The sequence below is a fragment of the Engystomops pustulosus genome, chromosome 2, assembly GCF_040894005.1.
Source record: "Engystomops pustulosus chromosome 2, aEngPut4.maternal, whole genome shotgun sequence".
In the NCBI taxonomy this organism is placed as follows: Eukaryota; Metazoa; Chordata; class Amphibia; order Anura; family Leptodactylidae; genus Engystomops; species Engystomops pustulosus.
Window position 1 is genome coordinate 19,192,034 of NC_092412.1, and position 12,157 is coordinate 19,204,190.

The following is a 12,157-nucleotide window of genomic DNA, read 5'->3' on the forward strand; positions in this document are numbered from 1 at the left end:
TAGCATACCATACGTAAATAATAACACTATGCAATGGCCATATAGTACTGCCGCCCTGTACATAAATAATACCAATATACAGTGTTCATGTAAAACTTCTATGTAGCAGTGTCCACATGCTACTAGCATACATTATACTGCCATATCACTACCAATTATACCGATATACAATGTCCATGTAACCCTTCCACATAGTGTGTAAATCAGATCACTATATAATGCTCTTATACTGCCATGTTGCGCATAAATAATACCACTTTAAGATGTCCCTAATACACTGCCATAATGATAATTATTCCACTATGTATGGCCATTCAGTACCATATATTACTCCCATACTGTACTTAGTGTACAGAAATGCAGTTTTTAAAATTCTGTATAGTGCTTCAATAACAGCCCTATACAGGCAGTCCCCGGGTTACATACAGGATGGGTTCTGTAGATTTGTTCTTAAGTTGAATTTGTATGTAAGTCGGAACTGTATATTTTATTATTGTAACCCCAGTACCTAGTATAAGCCCGAAACACTACTATACCATTCCCATGTAATACTGCCATACTGTACATAGTATAACCCTGAAACACTACTATACAGTTCCCATGTAATACTGCCATAATGTATGTAGTGTAAACCGGAACACTACTATACAGTTCCCGTGTAATACTGCCATACTGTACATAGTACAAACATGAAACACTACTGTACCGTCCCCATGTAATACTGCTATAATGTACATAGCATAAACCCGAAACACTACTATCCAGTTCCTGTGTAATGCTGCCATAATGTAAGTAACATATACACATAATTGTGATTATACAATACAACTACTATACAATACTGCCATACTGTACCTATACCACTATACAATTTCTATAGTATTGCCATTTACTGCAGCACATAGCATATAAACAAAATACTACTACAACACACAATCCTCATGTAATACTGTTATACTGCAGCTACTATATACATGAAATAAACCCATACATTGCTCATGAAATACTGCCATATAGTGCACAATAAAAGTCATATAGTCCATAGGTAAGCCCAGCCCTGCTCTTCTGGTAGAAGTGCATAGATTGTAAGCTCCTGGGCATAATATCTACTGGATATGCCAGATATTGGGGGACTGAGCCTGAACCCCAATATTGAGCTCAGAACTTACAATGTTTAACACGTGACCCTAACAGATCCAACAAAGTAGTAGAAGAGCATGATGTGAGTTGTAGTCCCATAACAAGTACACACCTAGGACTTATCCCCCACCACCACCCCAAATCAGAGACCCCAAAATATCCACAGACTCACCCCAGGAAGATCCAACCAGACTCTGCAGAGACCGGAGAGGCTACATGTCTCCACAGGGAAGTGTGAGTGTGGATACAAAGTCTACACAAGTGTCCTGACACATTGCACCGCGCCCCCTCCTCTGCTGGGAGGCGGAGGGTGGGAGGAAGAGGAGCTGGGAGGGAGCGGGTGATACTATGCATCCACCGAGCTACACACAGCACAGAGTACACTGACACTATACACAGCACAGAGTACACTGACACTATACACAGCACAGAGTACACTGACACTATACACAGCACAGAGTACACTGACACTATACACAGCACAGAGTACACTGACACTATACACAGCACAGAGTACACTGACACTATAAACAGCACAGAGTACACCGACACTATACACAGCACAGAGTACACTGACACTATACACAGCACAGAGTACACTGACACTATACACAGCACAGAGTACACTGACACTATACACAGCACAGAGTACACCGACACTATACACAGCACAGAGTACACTGACACAGTACAGAGTACACTGACACTATACACAGCACAGAGTACACTGACACTATACACAGCACAGAGTACACTGACACTATAAACAGCACAGAGTACACTGACACTATACACAGTACACTGACACTATACACAGCACAGAGTACACTGACACTATACACAGTACAGAGTACACTGACACTATACACAGCACAGAGTACACTGACACAGTACAGAGTACACTGACACTATACACAGCACAGAGTACACTGACACAGTACAGAGTACACTGACACTATACACAGCACAGAGTACACTGACACTATACACAGTACAGAGTACACTGACACTATACACAGCACAGAGTACACCGACACTATACACAGTACAGAATACACTGACACTATACACAGCACAGAGTACTCCGACACTATACACAGCACAGAGTACACTGACACTATACACAGCACAGAGTACACTGTCACTATACACAGTACAGAGTACACTGACACTATACACAGCACAGAGTACACTGACACTATACACAGCACAGAGTACACTGACACTATACACAGTACAGAGTACACTGACACTATACACAGCACAGAGTACACTGACACTATACACAGCACAGAGTACACTGACACTATACACAGTACAGAGTACACTGACACTATACACAGTACAGAGTACACTGACACTATACACAGAACAGAGTACACTGACACTATACACAGAACAGAGTACACTGACACTATACACAGTACAGAGTATACCAACACTATACACAGTACAGAGTACACCACCGACACTATACACAGTACAGAGTATACCAACACTATACACAGTACAGAGTACACTGACACTATACACAGAACAGAGTACACTGACACTATACACAGCACAGAGTACACTGACACTATACACAGTACAGAGTACACTGACACTATACACAGTACAGAGTACACTGACACTATACACAGAACAGAGTACACTGACACTATACACAGTACAGAGTATACCAACACTATACACAGTACAGAGTATACCAACACTATACACAGTACAGAGTATACCAACACTATACGCAGTACAGAGTACACCACCGACACTATACACAGAGTACACCGACACTATACACAGAGTACACCAACACTATACACAGAGTACACCACTGACACTATACACAGAGTACACCACTGACACTATACACAGAGTACACCACCGACGCTATACACAGTACAGAGAATACCCACACTGTACACTGAGATCATACACGGTTATAGTATAACCGATACAGCACACAGCTCTACATAGAGATAGCCAGGGGCATGGACAAATAATGCACAATGCACATTGAAAGCAAGATCCTAGATAAGAATGTCGTGTCTCCACATTTCACTACAGAATGAGATGGCAACTAATTACTTTACACAAAATGTGGCGATTTATCCTGCTGGTTACATAGTGACAATACTATACTAGTGCCCTTTATGTACAAGAATATAACTACTATAATACTGTTCCCTATGTACAAGAATATAACTACTATAATACTACCCCTATGTACAAGAATATAACTACTATAATACTGCCCTCTATGTACAAGAATATAACTACTATAATACTGCCCCCTATGTACAAGAATATAACTACTATAATACTGCCCCCTATGTACAAGAATATAACTACTATAATACTGCCTCCTATGTACAAGAATATAACTACTATAATACTGCCCCTATGTACAAGAATATAACTACTATAATACTGTCCCCTATGTACAAGTATATAACTACTATAATACTGCCCCCTATGTACGAGAATATAACTACTATAATACTGCCCCTATGTACAAGAATATAACTACTATAATACTGCCCCCTATGTACAGGAATATAACTACTATAATACTGCCCCCTATGTACAAGAATATAACTACTATAATACTGCCCCCTATGTACAAGAATATAACTACTATAATACTGCCCCCTATGTACAGGAATATAACTACTATAATACTACCCCTATGTACAAGAATATAACTACTATAATACTGCCCCTATGTACAGGAATATAACTACTATAATACTGCCCCCTATGTACAAGAATACAACTACTATAATACTGCCCCCTATGTACAAGAATATAACTACTATAATACTGCCCCCTATATACAGGAATATAACTACTATAATACTACCCCTATGTACAAGAATATAACTACTATAATACTGCCCCCTATGCACAAGAATATAACTACTATAATACTGCCCCCTATGTACAAGAATATAACTACTATAATACTGCCCGCTATGTACAGGAATATAACTACTATAATACTGCCCCTATGTACAGGAATATAACTACTATAATACTGCCCCCTATGTACAAGAATATAACTACTATAATACTGCCTGCTATGTACAGGAATATAACTACTATAATACTGCCCCCTATGTACAAGAATATAACTACTATAATACTGCCCCCTATGTACAAGAATATAACTACTATAATACTGCCCCCTATGTACAAGAATATAACTACTATAATACTGCCCCCTATGTACAAGAATATAACTACTATAATACTGCCCCCTATATACAAGAATATAACTACTATAATACTGCCCCCTATGTACAAGAATATAACTACTATAATACTGCCCCCTATGTACAAGAATATAACTACTATAATACTGCCCCCTATGTACAAGAATATAACTACTATTATAATGCCCCCTATGTACAAGAATATAACTACAATAATACTGCCCCCTATGTACAAGAATATAACTACTATAATACTGCCCCCTATGTACAAGAATATAACTACTATAATAATGCCCCCTATATACAAGAATATAACTACTATAATCCTGCCTCCTAGACGTGAGGTTGTGAGTGGTTTGAGCTCCTGACCCCTCTTGATGTTTGGAGATAGCCCAGGGCGGGGGTCACCCTGGGTGGGGAAGCTCCCTAAGCAAGGCCAAGGCTCCAAGGCCTAATCTGGCAAACAACAACCAGTCAGATCAAGAAATGTGTGTAGATCTAAATGGGTTTTTGGAAAGAAGTAATGTCAACAGTGCAAGTTCCAGTAATGCAAGTGTCGGTGTGGAAGTAGCATCGTGTAGGAAGCAGGTGAAGCCAGTATGCCTGAAAGATCTCCTGTGAGTAAAATTAATTTTTGGAAAGTCCAAGAGCAAGAAGCATCCAAAGTGAGCAGCAGCCTTCATCCCAGGCCTCAGGTGAACAATCCACCTTCACACCAGGTAGGACATCACTGGAGAGACCATCCAGGAGAACCTGCAGCAGCAAAGTTGTGTTACCTTCTGAGGGCACAAGGTCTGGGGGCACGCAAGCTGTGAAGGAGACCAGAGGCAGCCATGAAGTAAGATCTAGACGTGCCACCGGTGTAACTGCAAGACTACCGGGATCCATTAACAGATTGTGACCCCAGTGTAGTGACAGCGACCATTAAACACCAGAAGTCTCTGTATCAAAATCTCAGGGTCTGGTGCCAGGAAAGGGCGGTGGTAGTGTGGCTACAGGATCCAGGCCTGCGAGCAAACAACTCCCCAACAGCAAACTGCAGCCCCATGTAAAGCCCATACTGCAACCAGCAACTCTGCCTTTTGAGAAGGGAGACCTGTACAAGAAAACACAACAACAGCCAAGTCCTGCAGCAGCTCCCAGTGCAGTACAAATCTCAGCAGCCCATGGTTGGTACCACAAGTCCCAGCAGCCCATGGTGAGATACCACAAGTCCCAGCAACCCATGGTGAGGTACTACAAGTCCCAGCAGCCCATGGTGAGGTACTACAAGTCCCAGCAACCCATGGTGAGGTACTACAAGTCCCAGCAGCCCATGGTGAGGTACTACAAGTCCCAGCAGCCCATGGTGAGGTACCACAAGTCCCAGCAGCCCATGGTGAGGTACCACAAGTCCCAGCAACCCATGGTGAGATACCACAAGTCCCAGCAACCCATGGTGAGGTACTACAAGTCCCAGCAGCCCATGGTGAGGTACCACAAGTCCCAGCAACCCATGGTGAGGTACTACAAGTCCCAGCAACCCATGGTGAGGTACCAAAAGTCCCAGCAGCCCATGGTGAGGTACCACAAGTCCCACCAACCCATGGTGAGGTACCACAAGTCCCAGCAACCCATGGTGAGATACCACAAGTCCCAGCAACCCATGGTGAGGTACTACAAGTCCCAGCAGCCCATGGTGAGGTACCACAAGTCCCAGCAACCCATGGTGAGATACCACAAGTCCCAGCAACCCATGGTGAGGTACTACAAGTCCCAGCAGCCCATGGTGAGGTACCACAAGTCCCAGCAACCCATGGTGAGATACCACAAGTCCCAGCAACCCATGGTGAGGTACTACAAGTCCCAGCAGCCCATGGTGAGGTACTACAAGTCCCAGCAGCCCATGGTGAGGTACCACAAGTCCCAGCAACCCATGGTGAGGTACTACAAGTCTCAGCAGCCCATGGTGAGGTACCACAAGTCCCAGCAACCCATGGTGAGGTACCACAAGTCCCAGCAACCCATGGTGAGGTACTACAAGTCCCAGCAGCCCATGGTGAGGTACTACAAGTCCCAGAAGCCCATGGTGAGGTACTACAAGTCCCAGCAGCCCATGGTGAGGTACCCCAAGTCCCAGAAGCCCATGGTGAGGTACTACAAGTCCCAGCAACCCATGGTGAGGTACTACAAGTCCCAGAAGCCCATGGTGAGGTACCACAAGTCCCAGAAGCCCATGGTGAGGTACTACAAGTCCCAGCAACCCATGGTGAGGTACCACAAGTCCCAGCAGCCCATGGTGAGGTACCACAAGTCCCACCAACCCATGGTGAGGTACCACAAGTCCCAGCAACCCATGGTGAGATACCACAAGTCCCAGCAACCCATGGTGAGGTACTACAAGTCCCAGCAGCCCATGGTGAGGTACCACAAGTCCCAGCAACCCATGGTGAGATACCACAAGTCCCAGCAACCCATGGTGAGGTACTACAAGTCCCAGCAGCCCATGGTGAGGTACCACAAGTCCCAGCAACCCATGGTGAGATACCACAAGTCCCAGCAACCCATGGTGAGGTACTACAAGTCTCAGCAGCCCATGGTGAGGTACTACAAGTCCCAGCAGCCCATGGTGAGGTACCACAAGTCCCAGCAACCCATGGTGAGGTACTACAAGTCCCAGCAGCCCATGGTGAGGTACCACAAGTCCCAGCAGCCCATGGTGAGGTACTACAAGTCCCAGCAGCCCATGGTGAGGTACCACAAGTCCCAGCAACCCATGGTGAGGTACCACAAGTCCCAGCAACCCATGGTGAGGTACTACAAGTCCCAGCAGCCCATGGTGAGGTACCACAAGTCCCAGCAACCCATGGTGAGGTACCACAAGTCCCAGCAACCCATGGTGAGGTACCACAAGTCCCAGCAACCCATGGTGAGGTACTACAAGTCCCAGCAGCCCATGGTGAGGTACCACAAGTCCCAGCAACCCATGGTGAGGTACCACAAGTCCCAGCAACCCATGGTGAGGTACTACAAGTCCCAGCAACCCATGGTGAGGTACTACAAGTCCCAGCAACCCATGGTGAGGTACTACAAGTCCCACCAACCCATGGTGAGGTACTACAAGTCCCAGCAGCCCATGGTGAGGTACCACAAGTCCCAGCAACCCATGGTGAGGTACTATAAGTCTCAGCAGCCCATGGTGAGGTACCACAAGTCCCAGCAACCCATGGTGAGGTACCACAAGTCCCAGCAACCCATGGTGAGGTACTACAAGTCCCAGCAACCCATGGTGAGGTACCACAAGTCCCAGCAACCCATGGTGAGGTACTACAAGTCCCAGCAGCCCATGGTGAGGTACCACAAGTCCCAGCAACCCATGGTGAGGTACCACAAGTCCCAGCAGCCCATGGTGAGGTACCACAAGTCCCAGCAACCCATGGTGAGGTACCACAAGTCCCAGCAACCCATGGTGAGGTACCACAAGTCCCAGAAGCCCATGGTGAGGTACTACAAGTCCCAGCAACCCATGGTGAGGTACCACAAGTCCCAGCAGCCCATGGTGAGGTACCACAAGTCCCACCAACCCATGGTGAGGTACCACAAGTCCCAGCAACCCATGGTGAGGTACCACAAGTCCCAGCAGCCCATGGTGAGGTACCACAAGTCCCAGCAACCCATGGTGAGGTACCACAAGTCCCAGCAACCCATGGTGAGGTACTACAAGTCCCAGCAGCCCATGGTGAGGTACCACAAGTCCCAGCAACCCATGGTGAGGTACCACAAGTCCCAGCAACCCATGGTGAGGTACTACAAGTCCCAGCAACCCATGGTGAGGTACTGCAAGTCCCAGCAGCCCATGGTGAGGTACCACAAGTCCCAGCAACCCATGGTGAGGTACTACAAGTCCCACCAACCCATGGTGAGGTACTACAAGTCCCAGCAGCCCATGGTGAGGTACCACAAGTCCCAGCAGCCCATGGTGAGGTACCACAAGTCCCAGCAACCCATGGTGAGGTACCACAAGTCCCAGCAACCCATGGTGAGGTACCACAAGTCCCAGAAGCCCATGGTGAGGTACTACAAGTCCCAGCAACCCATGGTGAGGTACCACAAGTCCCAGCAGCCCATGGTGAGGTACCACAAGTCCCACCAACCCATGGTGAGGTACCACAAGTCCCAGCAACCCATGGTGAGGTACCACAAGTCCCAGCAGCCCATGGTGAGGTACCACAAGTCCCAGCAACCCATGGTGAGGTACCACAAGTCCCAGCAACCCATGGTGAGGTACTACAAGTCCCAGCAGCCCATGGTGAGGTACCACAAGTCCCAGCAGCCCATGGTGAGGTACCACAAGTCCCAGCAACCCATGGTGAGGTACTACAAGTCCCAGCAACCCATGGTGAGGTACTGCAAGTCCCAGCAGCCCATGGTGAGGTACCACAAGTCCCAGCAACCCATGGTGAGGTACTACAAGTCCCACCAACCCATGGTGAGGTACTACAAGTCCCAGCAGCCCATGGTGAGGTACCACAAGTCCCAGCAGCCCATGGTGAGGTACTACAAGTCCCAGCAGCCCATGGTGAGGTACCACAAGTCCCAGCAACCCATGGTGAGGTACTACAAGTCTCAGCAGCCCATGGTGAGGTACCACAAGTCCCAGCAACCCATGGTGAGGTACCACAAGTCCCAGCAGCCCATGGTGAGGTACCACAAGTCCCACCAACCCATGGTGAGGTACCACAAGTCCCAGCAACCCATGGTGAGGTACTACAAGTCTCAGCAGCCCATGGTGAGGTACCCCAAGTCCCAGCAACCCATGGTGAGGTACTACAAGTCCCAGCAGCCCAAGGTGAGGTACCCCAAGTCCCAGCAACCCATGGTGAGGTACTACAAGTCCCAGCAGCCCATGGTGAGGTACTACAAGTCCCAGCAGCCCATGGTGAGGTACTACAAGTCCCAGCAGCCCATGGTGAGGTACTACAAGTCCCAGCAACCCATGGTGAGATACCACAAGTCCCAGCAACCCATGGTGAGGTACTACAAGTCCCAGCAACCCATGGTGAGGTACCACAAGTCCCAGAAGCCCATGGTGAGGTACTACAAGTCCCAGCAGCCCATGGTGAGGTACTACAAGTCCCAGAAGCCCATGGTGAGGTACTACAAGTCCCAGCAGCCCATGGTGAGGTACCCCAAGTCCCAGAAGCCCATGGTGAGGTACTACAAGTCCCAGAAGCCCATGGTGAGGTACTACAAGTCCCAGAAGCCCATGGTGAGGTACCACAAGTCCCAGCAGCCCATGGTGAGGTACTACAAGTCCCAGCAGCCCATGGTGAGGTACTACAAGTTCCTTTTGCCATTGGACTCATACCTGATAATAGCAGTGACTTGGAGGATCACATTGCACAAGTCGCTGGTGCCAGTGCTCTACAGGAGGACTCTGGACTCACACCCTGAGGTGCTACAGACTTACCTTCTGGACTGTGTTGTGAGGGGTGTGTCAGAGCAAGACAGCAGGGGGTCAGACAGCAGGCAATGCGTGGAGTTGGGGTTCACCATTCTTATCCTCTAATGACAGTTACACTGGCCAGGCATTCAAGAGGAGAAATGTTGTCTGGTTTAGATATAGAGGGGCTAAGGAAGATCTACCTGACAGGAGGCATGTGGTCAGGGACATGTTGTGCATCTAGATGGGTTTCCAGCCAGCCGACATCCTGGCAGTGATAAACCTTCCAGATAGACAGGGGTATGATATTAGATTAGAATCTGGACCGGTTTTGGACTCAATACAGAGATACTGAGGGCTGGAACAAGTTCAGTTTTATACCCATCTCCAAGCCAGATACTGCAAATGTCACCATCATCTTCTGGAATGAGTCTGTGTTTTACAGGAGACTCGGGAGGGTATCCTGGGGGTGGTGAGATCTTACTATACTGACTTGTTTCAGAAGAAGGCTTTGGATAAGGAAAAATAGAACCAATTCTTGGAGGCAACTCCAGGCCCTGATACTAGAGAATTAGACTTTTCTCCTTTAACAGCAGGAATAACGGTGGAGGAGATAAAAGAGGCCATTGATAAGTTAAATCTGAAGAAGGCACCAGGTCCTGACGGTATTACAGCTGAATTCTATAAGAAGTTCAGAGACCTCTTGTCTCCAATCCTCGTGGATGTTTACAGAAATTGTCTAGAGAATCACCTGATGCCTCCATCCATGAGGGTCTCATCGCTAATTCTGCTGTCCAAAGGTAAGGAGCCTAGTGACATCAAGAACTGGAGGCCGATCGCCCTTTTGAATGTTGACAGGAAGATTTTGGCAAAATTCTGTTTTCTAGATTAGTCTGTTTGTCCCCGGCACTGTTGGCAGGCTCTCAGTACGGCACAGTAAGAGAGCGGAACATCTGTGGAGCAGTCCTCTCGATAAGGGAGATGTTTGAGAGATGTAAAGCTCTGAGGTGTGGGAGATATGTTGTAGGTCTGGACCAGGCTAAAGCCTTTGACAGGGTTGACCACGATTATCTATGGAGAACTTTATCAAAGTACGGTATTTGTGTACGGAGAATTTGTGGATTGGCTCAGGACTTTCTATAGAGAGGCTGAGAGGATGACTAATGGTAGCCAGGTGGACCCTTTCAGAGTAGAGGCGGGGGTGCGACAGGGCTGCCCCCTGAGTCCACTGCTGTATGTGTTTGCTATAGACTTGTTTCTGCGATCACTGCAGCGGTGTGATTTTCAGGGGGTGCCGGTCCCCCATTGCTTGCCTTTGAAGGTAGTCTCCTACGCGGATGATGTGACTGTGGTGATATCTGAGCCTCGTGAGGTGGAGATGTTGTGTGCAGCCATCAGAAGTTACTCAGAGGCCTCCGGGTCTCTGGTCAACCTTGAGAAGAGTCAAGCTTTCTGGACATTGGATACTGCTCCTGGCTTTGATCTACCGCAGTTTGCCAAGGCCTCCACCCATATTAAGATCCTTGGAGTTAAATTCGGGAGGGAAGATAATTCCACACTAAATTGGGAAGAGAAGTTAAAAACCGGAAATGTAAAGGTTCAGCGATGGAAGAACTGGAGGCTGACCTATAGAGAAAGGGTTACTCTGCTGAAGACTTACCTGGTCCCTGTCTTCCTCTACATCTCTGTCGTCTTTCCTTTGCCAGAATCTTTCTCCGCTAGGCTCTTTAACCTGTTCTTACAACTTTTGTGGGGGAACAGGTTGAACCCAGTAAAAAGAGGGATCACCTACCTGCAGAGGAGAGAGGGTGGACTGGATATGTTAAATCCAAAGGGTTTTCTTTGACTCCATGTTTCTGAAAGTAAATTTTGATTGCCTGGACTCCTGTGGGTAAGTAGTGTCAGGGACTGGATATTGCCTTTTGCAGAGTCTTGGGTGCGAGGCGGCAGTCTCAAGAGGGGCCGATGGACTCCTGGCTTCCTCCCCCAGTATCTGGAGTATGGAATACGGTGTCTGAAGAAATGGGGGATAGAAAAGTATTTTATTGAGAGTGAGACTAGGAAAGATCTATACTCCAGAATATGTACCTTTTTCTGTCTACAGCTGGCGCTTCCAGATTGTCCAACCACCACCCTAAAGGACAGTCTGAGGTTCTTGAATGGTCGGACGCTGCCCCCCCCCCAAGTTCTGTGACATTGCCTGGCTACCACTACAAGGGAAACTGTTTGATAGGGGGAATCTAAAGTTCCGGAGTGTGACAGATCGTATGTGTCCCCTTGGGGGTCAGACAGAGGAGACAATGGTCCATTATATCTCTGAGTCCTGGGGTGGACAGAATATATGGTGTGACATATCTGCCAATTTTACGAGTCCATCATT

General features: G+C 47.4%; 1 protein-coding gene across 2 annotated transcripts in view; it reads right to left on the reverse strand.

The window, feature by feature from the left end:
• LOC140117310 (P2Y purinoceptor 2-like) overlaps positions 1-11,785 on the reverse strand; it is a 58,522-nt gene extending 46,737 nt beyond the window's left edge. Inside the window, exon 1 of one of the 2 annotated variants that reach the window (XM_072133872.1) lies at positions 11,570-11,785. The gene's annotated coding sequence lies outside the window, so the exon portion shown is untranslated. Of the gene's footprint in view, positions 1-1,312; positions 1,426-11,569 lie in introns of those variants that run through there. The other variant, XM_072133870.1, reaches the window with a different exon arrangement.
• Positions 11,786-12,157: the final 372 nt, after the last annotated feature.